Source organism: Hyperolius riggenbachi, chromosome 9 (assembly GCF_040937935.1).
Source record: "Hyperolius riggenbachi isolate aHypRig1 chromosome 9, aHypRig1.pri, whole genome shotgun sequence".
NCBI classification, from domain to species: Eukaryota; Metazoa; Chordata; class Amphibia; order Anura; family Hyperoliidae; genus Hyperolius; species Hyperolius riggenbachi.
Window position 1 is genome coordinate 285890417 of NC_090654.1, and position 9415 is coordinate 285899831.

The window sequence follows — 9415 nt, forward strand, 5'->3', positions numbered from 1 at the left end:
AATAGACTCAGTCCACAGGTCCCGACCATGTGCATATGGGAATATACAATGTATGATGAATCCTGAGATATTAAACTTGTGAAATAGTACACTACTTGGCCACGTCTCTGAGTTTACTGAACATAAAAAATAAATAAGCACCATATATGATCAATATTAAATAAATGGTCAATCTAGGCATATATTCCAAAGTGGGAGATAGGGGGAGGCTTGACATAGAGCAGGATGTGCTAATGAGTAATAGATCAATTATAGAAAACTACTGAAAAAAATACCCAATATAGTTGGTTTGGTGCTGTATTTTGGGAATTTTTTCTGTGGTTTTCTACTCTTGGAGTTTACTATTGAGGGATCCTTCTAAAAAATATGATGTCTGTACAAGAATTTCAAGTTGGGATGAGCTGAAAATTCTACTTTAGGTGATATTCGGTGTTCCACAGGAACCAGATATACCACGGCAGAACTGGAGCTTTACATGAGGATAATCAGATTTTGAAACCAATTAATCTTTTAGGCCTGGAACACACTGAAATCAGCAAACGCAAAACGCAACCGCTAGCGTTTTGTCTGAGCGGTTTGCAAGCGGATTCATGTGCGTTTTTGGTCGTGTTTTGCAACATTGTATTTTTTTGCTCAGCGGTTGTGTAGCGTTTTGCGTTTTGCGTTTTTATCCTGATTGGTCCTGTGAATTATTTTTCATTTTGTTACAGTGTGCTGAACCGCAAAACGCTAGCAAAACCGCTCAGTTTAGGTTTTGCTGAGCGTTTCCGCTAGCGGTTCAATACTTTACATTGAAGCGCTAACGCTCCCAAAATGCTGCAGGTCCTGCGTTTGCGTTTCTGAGAAACGCAAACGCTCCTGTGGAAGTTGCCCCATCCATTAACATTAGCGCAGCGTTTTGGCAAACTGCTAGCGTATCGCAGTGCTGCCAAAACGCTGCCAAAAGCGCTCCTGTGGGTTCCAGCCCTCAGGGCTTGTTCACACCTGGGGCTCAATTCACAAAAGCGTGATAACTCATTCGTTTATCACTCAGAGTAATCCTTTACGCGAGCAAACCGCCGCACGCGGCAGATCGCGTGATTACTGCTGTGATAGCAGTGATCATGCTTTTGTGAATCAAGCCCCTAGAGCGCTTGCTGGGGGATGTGGGTGATTGGAAAAAGGATTAGAATGTGTTAAGCTGATATAAGAATACTGTGTGTGGAGTACTAAACACTGGAGGAAAACTTTGATGAGTTTTCATGTCCACTTTGCCTGTATAACACAGAAACAAGTGCTTCAGAGAGGCTTTGCTGCTTTATGAGAAGGTATCAATCTGCAGGCAGGGGGTGGAGGCTGCAGGGGGTGGGAGTGGCCAGAGCAAATACAAGATGTGACTCAGCTGAAAAGTGCATCAGTCTCACCGTCCCGCCACGGAGAACCTCCTGGTCTCTTGTATCAAGTCTCCTGTAAGTATTCATTCACCTAAAGCCTATGTACAATAAGCTAATTATTTCTACTATAAGTTACTACAATAAGCTGCTTATTTCTGTTCTTAGACTTAGCTATATTATTATTATACTAAACTGGAGACCTTTCCAACACAAAGGAATCTGACGGAGGAGGATTAACATTTAAAATAATTATAGTTCACAAATCAAGCTTTTTAAAATAATTGGACTGATTCACAGTTATTTCTTAGATGAATTCGATCCAGTGCATAAGGCAAATAGGTGCCAATTTACTAAATGTTTGTAATATTGCCGTGGGCAGATAGTGCTCAGCATTATTACCGGTGTTTATGCAAAAAATCCTGATCCAAATCAATTTTTCTCTTAAGTTTTCTCCTGGGTGATATTTGCACATCTCATTCAGGGATGAGCAGAAACTACGCCAGTGCGAATTTACGCATCGTAGATTCAAAACTACGCTTACAAATTTACGTGTAGCGAAGTACCACTGTGCATAGCTTACGCCCACTGTGTGTAGTTAACATGTGTATTGTGTCGTGAAGTCCAATGTTCCGCGTGCGATTGTATGCTTACAAAATGCATTGGAAAGGGGAATGTACGCATAGAAGTGTTCCCATTGTAAGCAATTATAGAGGAATTTATGCGTGAAATTTTCTGCCTACGGACATAAACACTACGTTTTGCACTACGCGTAATTGCGTATTTTAACGCATAGTCTACGAAATGCATATGAAGCGAATATTTGATTTCGAAGCCTTAGGTTGGCGAAGCGTAGTTGCGTAAATCTACGCGTAGTTCCAGCGTAGCGAAGTTGGCTGACTACGACCGTCCCTGATCTCATTAATAAAAGGCCTTTCAAGCCACCAGCAAGCAGGAAAATACTCCTACTACCAGGGGCATAACTAGAAATCACGGGGGCCCCCTGCAAAACTTTGGATGGGGCCCCCTCCCGCCTTCTCTCCCTGTCCAGACTCCTCAAGCATCACTACAGGACACGGCACTTGGGGAGGGGTAGAAAGGCTGGAGGTAGAACAGGCTGTACACAAGAGCCTGCTGCACCCTGAATAGGGTCTGTCTACAAATCTTTGTCTGCAAAACTTTGTATTATTCCTTATCAGTGACTGAGCAGATGCAGTCATTAGAACAACAGAGCAGGAAGTTTTTTCTCTCCTTGCCCTTAGTTGTCAGTCTGTCAGGACGGGGACCCCTGTGGCTTCTGGGCCCCTTACAGGGTCTATTGTAACGCCCCTGCCTACTACACTACTACCAACACCTACTGTCAGGGCCGGATTTGTACTTTTCAGCGCCCAAGGCCCGATGCCAAAAACCGCCCCCCCCCCCCCCCCCAACTTCTCAATAGCATTCTGGCCAACACCCTGACTAGTGTCTACTGGTGTGCAGGTGGAAATGCCTGTTTTACTGACCCGTGAATGTTTTCTCTCTGAAAAATGATGAATGATTGTTTTTCCTGTCAGAGCAGTGAGTCCCTAATGCCTGGTATGCACCAGATAGATGGTTTGAATCGACTGTCCAATCACTTATACAAAGTTGGTTAGAAAAACGATCAGAAATCAGATTGGACTTGTCAGAAATAATCGATTCAACCCGTCTATCTCATGGGAAATTGCCTGGTGTGTACCAGGCCTGAAGTAACAGAGCAGCGTTCATCTCCCTTTCTGCTCTTCTGTAATCAGAGACCGGTTGCATTTATTTTCTACATTTATTTTACTGATTCTTTCACAGATTTTTATTTTTGTTTCTACTGTTTTCCAACAAGGCACAAATTGTTGTGTACAACAATGTCAGTACATTTGCAATGATATTTATAGAGAAGTTATTTACAGTATCTCGTACTACTGTAGTACTGCTACCTTTAAAATGTGCCAGCAAGGGGTTAAGATTTAGCTTAGAAGGGGCTGCCATAAATTTCTCCAGGGAAAAAAAAACCCTTGGCCCGTTTGCAATTCCCTTTTTCACCTGTGTTTTCTCCTAGGAGATAATTTTTTATCTTCTATTTAAAATAATTTTTCAGCACTTTGCAATTGAAAAAAGTACCAAAAAGTAGATGAAAAAGTAGTATAAAAATTATTTTGAGTATTTTTTTGCCTGCAGATAGTTTAAAAGACATTTTATTGACATATTTGAAAATATCACCTTGGAGAAAACTCAGGTGAAAAAGTGAATTGCATATGGCCCCTTATCTCTTTCTGTTTAATGCCTAGTACACACCATACAATTTTCTGTTAGATTTTTCAGTTAGATTTTTCTGTTAGAATGCATAATTAGATTATTTTCTGTAGAGACTGGTCATTCTCTCTGGTGCATTGTCTTCTGGTTATCTCCTGCTGAGTAGAACAATGCCTAATTGCTAGGCAGATAGATGGTTAGATAGATAATTTCCAATATGTTGGAAATTATCTATTTGGCAGGTAAATGCTGGGTACACACTATGAGATTTTATGGTCGATTTACTGTCAGATCGATTTGCTTTCCCATCGACTTCCAAGCATTTTCCAATCGATTTCCGTTAACTTAATAGGAAATCGATCGGAAAATGCTCGGAAATCGATCAGAAAGCAAATCGGACATGTTAGAAATAATCGATCTGACAGTAAATCGACCATAAAATCTCATAGTGTGTACCCAGCAGAAAATCTAACAGAAAATGGTATGGTGTGTACCTAGCATAAGATTTACAGTCCAGGGGGTAGAGAATAAAAGAATGGCTCAAGTCATTAACAGAGTCTGACCAGCAATACACTTGAGTTGTAAAGTGGAGCTGATAATTCTATTAAAATGTTTACCTTACCAGATCAGAAATTTTGTCTAGAACCAGAGCTACAGATTGCCCAGCGAGCACATGGTGAAGCAGGCTTCTCTACAACCCTGACACTAAACTGAAGCTTGTATGTTCCTGGAGACAGCACTGTCTCATCGCACACCAGGAAGTGAGGGAGATGCACGGAGCTCTGGAATTCAGACTGTGTGTGCTGCACAGGAGATAGCACTGTCTCATCACACACCAGGATGTAAGGAAGATGTGCAGAGCTCTGGAATTCAGACTGTGTGTGCCGCACAGGAGATAGCACTGTCTCATCGCACACCAGGAAGTGAGGGAGATGCACGGAGCTCTGGAATTCTGACTGTGTGCAGCAAAGCGTAGTGGCTTCGGAGCAGGAAAAATGATTTATTTTGACATGCAGCCTCTTATCTCTCTCCAGGTCCTGCCGCCCTTTTATCCTCCTGCTTTTTCTTCACCCTAGGCCATGGCCTTTGTGGCCTTTCCAGAGATCTGGCACGGCCTACTGTTTTGTACTTTTTCAATAGCAGAGTGATGAGAAGTTATTTTTAACAAAAGATGAAAAATGATCTCCTAGGAAAACTCAGGGGAAAAAGTAAATTGGATTGGGCCCAACATGCATTTAAACATATTATAGACAAAACATTGAGGCTAGGTTCTAATATAACATAACGTGCTTTCTGTCATTTTCAGCAGGTGCGTTCCCGTTAGGTTAATGCGTTTTTACTGTGTTTTTGGTGTACTAGCATTTTTGCGATTTTTTAATGCTTGGCTGTATTCAAATTTCGTGAATTAACCTCATGGAGTACAAAGAATAAGCAAGCATTAAACTAAATTTAAATTTTGTGGTTTTAAGTCATAATCATCAAAATTATAATAAGTAAATTTAAGGCCCATATGCAATTAACTTTTTCTCCTGAGTTATCTCCTAGGAGATAATTTTCATCTTCTCTTTAAAGGACTTACGATGTGAAATGTTTAAAAAAAGTTCAGTACCTGTGTCTATTTTGTATCCACGGAGGACGCCATCTGCGCCCTCCGTTTAATTCTGCTGGGTCCCCACTCTGCTATCGTCCCCGGTCAGCTCCCGACCCCACCGCCCGGGTCGGGCTCTCGTTCCATAAGTTAAGTGGCCGCCAGAGCTTGTCGCAGCTGCGCAGTCCGCATAGACGCAAGTGCGACTGCGCAGATCTAGGGCTCCTCCCACTGCGCCCTCACTACAGGCTGTCTCCTGTGCGCACTCACGTCTATGCGGACTGTGGCCATTTTACTGGTAGAATGAGAGCCCGACCCGGGCAGTGGGGTCGGGAGCCGACTGGGGGCTGGAAACAGAGCAGGGACCCAGCGAAAGTAAACGGAGGGCGCGGATGGCGTCCTCCGTGGATACAAAATAGACACAGGTACTGAACTTTTTTTTAAACATTTCACCTCGTAAGTCCTTTAAAATAACCTTTCAGCATTTTACAGTTGAAAAAGCACCCAAATGTTGGTGAAAAAGCACTACTAAAATTATTTTGAGTGTCTTCTTGCTTGTGGGTGGATAAACATGCATTTTATGACAAGGTGTCGAAATATCACCTAGGAGAAAAGGTGAATAGCATATGGGCCTTGAAATATCTCGCTTTGCATGTAAGGGCCCATATGCAATTAACCTTTTTCTCCTGAAATTTCTCCTACGCAGGAGATGATATTTAATCTTGTGCATTATTTTTCAGCACACTGCAATTTTAAATGAATTGAAAAGTAGGTGAAAAAGTACTATCAAAATTATTTTGAGTATTTTCTTGTGTGCTGGTGGTTTAAAAATTATTTTATTGACAAGTTGTGAAATATAACCTAGGAGAAAACTCAGGAGAAAAAGGGAATTACATATTGGCCAGTGCGTCTATTTCATATATTAGTTTCACCTTTTAAGTTGATTTTCTGAAATAGATGGACTTTTGCTCAATATTAAAATTTTTTGAGTTTCACCTGTATTGGTTTAGTTACCATTATCCTTGATGTACTTCTCTATTAGGTGGTGCTTATATCTTCCAGTGCTTTGGACAATATCTATGTGTAGGGTGAGGCTGAGAGGATATCTGTCAGGAGGAGGCCTTTGGCTCCGGCAGTGAGAACAAATGAGTTATTATTTATTTAACCACTTGCCGACCAGTGGCTTTCTGGCTGATCTGTGCTGCGTAGGCTCTCCAGCCCGCAGCACAGATCAGGTTTTAGCCAGGGCGATCAGACTTACCCCCTTTTTTCCCCACTAGGGGGATGTCCTGCTGGGGGGGTCTGATCGCCGCCGGCTCTCTGCGCTTTGCGGGGGGGGGGGCTCTTCAAAGCCCCCTCCGCAGCGTTTTCGGCGCTCCCTGGCTTCCCGTCCCTCCCTCTCCCTCCATGGCCTGCGCAGGACGGATATCCGTCCTGCGCATTGAAGGATAGGCTTCAGCCTATCATATGCCGGCGATCCCCGGCCAATCAGAGGCCGGGGATCGCCGATCTGGCTTACGGCGCTGCTGCGCAGCAGCACAGTATGATGTAAACAGCGGGGATTTCTTCCCCGCGTGTTTACATTTTGCCGGAGAGCCGCGATCGGCGGCTCTCCGGCTGTTCACGGAGACAGCCTCCGTGAACGGACATGGAAAGGCCGCTTCGAGAGGCCGTTTCCATGGAAACTTGCAGACGACCAGTTTACGCCAATCGGCGTTAGCTGGTCGTCAAGAGGTTAAGCGTCAACATATTCCGTGGCGCTGTACAAAGTAGAAAAACACACAAGGGGTATGTAATGATACAGACAATGATAGACATCAAATATGGACACTGGTACAATATACAGAACTGGTGGTGACAATGACAGATGTAACATGATGAATAAAATGTATAACAGAGGGCAAGCTATTTCATTAATAAAGTTCCAAGACACAAAAGAGTGAGAGAGCCCTGTCCTTGTGAGCTTACAATCTAATGGAATTGGGGGGGGGGGGGGGGGGTGAGAAGACGAGGGGAAGTATGCAGTATTCAAACAGTTACTTTAGAAGTACACTTATTCTTGAAGTGCACAATAGGGATAAAGAGGCGCCCAGGTTGAGATAAAAGTGAGTTAAAGAGAGTCTGAAGCGAGAATCTCGCTTCAGACCTCATAGTCAGCAGGGGCATGTGTGCCCCTGCTAAAATGCCGCTATCCCGCGGCTAAACGGGGGTCCCTTACCCCCCGAAAGCCCCTCCGAGCAGCGCATCCCCTCTTCCAGATTAAGGCCCTGCCTCACGCGCGTCTGTCAGCGCGTATCTCCGCCTCTCCCCCGCCCCTCTCAGTCTTCCTTCGCTGAGAGGGGCGGGGGAGAGGCGGCGATGCGCCGCTGATAGACGGCGCTGAGAGGCAGGGCTGAAGCCGTTAGCCCTGCCTCAAGAGCAGCAAAATCTACGACCAAGTTGGTCTTAGATTTTGCAGAGGGGGTGGGTTGGGGGGTCAGGGACCCTCGTTTAGCCACAGGATAGCGGCGTTTTTCGCTTCAGTGTCTCTTTAAAAACAATACTTAAAATGAAAAAAGTTTGAGGTCTTATTTGAGGTACGAATTCTCAACCTTTTTCATTTGTATTATTGTTTTTAACCCAGTTTTATCTCAGTTTTATCCCTGTTGTGTGCATACACCCCCCATCCCATAGCGGTTGGAGGGGAGCCTTCTGGTTTCACATGGTGGACACCATTGTGATAAAAAATACTTTTTACCAAGGAGAGCGACCGTATCCAGTCTGTTGTGGACATCCTGTGTGGAGTCCGGTTTATTGTCTCCACCTGATTCAAGTAGTTGGTTGCCCTTGTTGCAACCCTTGTGAGTAGTCCGTAATTGAATGGAATATAGACAATTTTTAAAAAGAACATACTACTCTATCTGGGCTCCTGTTTAGTAGTGGGCAGAAATGATGCCTATGCGTAATTATGCATCATAATCGTAATGCAAAATTTGCTAATTACACGTACAAAAATTGGCAATGTAACATAATCCCTAACCCTAATTATGCATGTTAGTGTAATTCATGCAAAATTTCGTTTGTGTTAATAACGCACATTTTTTTCCGCATATAAATGCATTTTTCACATTGAATATTTAAATAATAGCTGTGCATGTGCAGTACACTGGCTGATGGCCGCAACATTTTTTTCCACATAAGAACACATTTTTTCACATTGAATATCTAACTAATAACCACACATATGCAGTACACTGGCTGACAAATGCAATTTTTTTTTTCGCATGAGAACGCATTTTTCACATTGAATATTTAACTAATAGCTGCACATACACTGGTGTAATTACGATTCACAAATGTAGTATTCTGTACATAACGTAATCGCAACTATGCAATGAGTAAATGCAAAAAATTATGCCAAATTTTGTGTAACCCTAAATGACCCTTTACGAGCACCACTACTCCTGTTGTCTCTGTGTCTTTTTCCTTTAGGATGCCAAGACACCCCAACTTCCAACGTATCCTTAACCACTTGAGCCTATCTGGGCGAATACCGTATATACTCGCAAGCAAGCCGACCCGCATATAAGCCGACCCCCCAACTTTTTCCTGAAAAACCAGGAAAAAATGATTGACCCTCATATAAGCCGGGGGTAGGAAATGCTGGCCGTGTGATCCCCCCCAGTGTGTCCCAGTATAGTTAGTATAGTGCCCAGTATGGGTAGGTAGTGCCCAGTATAGCTAGTGAAGTGCCCAGTATAGCTAGTATAGTGCCCAGTATAGTGCCCAGTACAGTGCCCAGTACAGCTAGTAAAGTGCCCAGTATAGCTAATATAGTGCCCAGTATAGCTAGTATAGTGCCCTAGTATAGTGCTCAGTATAGGTAGGTAGTGCTCAATATAGCTAGCATAGTGCACAGTATAGGTAGTATAGTGCTCGGTATAGCTAGTATAGTGCTCCAGTATAGCTAGTATAGTGCTCGGTATAGCTAGTATAGTGCCCAGTATAGCTAGTATAGTGCCCAGTATAGCTGGTATAGTGCCCAGTATAGCTAGTATAGTGCCCAGTATAGCTAGTATAGTGCCCAGTATAGCTAGTATAGTGCCCAAGTATAGCTAGTATAGTGCCCAAGTATAGCTAGTATAGTGCCCAAGTATAGCTAGTATAGTGCCCAGTATAGCTAGTATAGTGCCCGAGTATAGCCAGTATA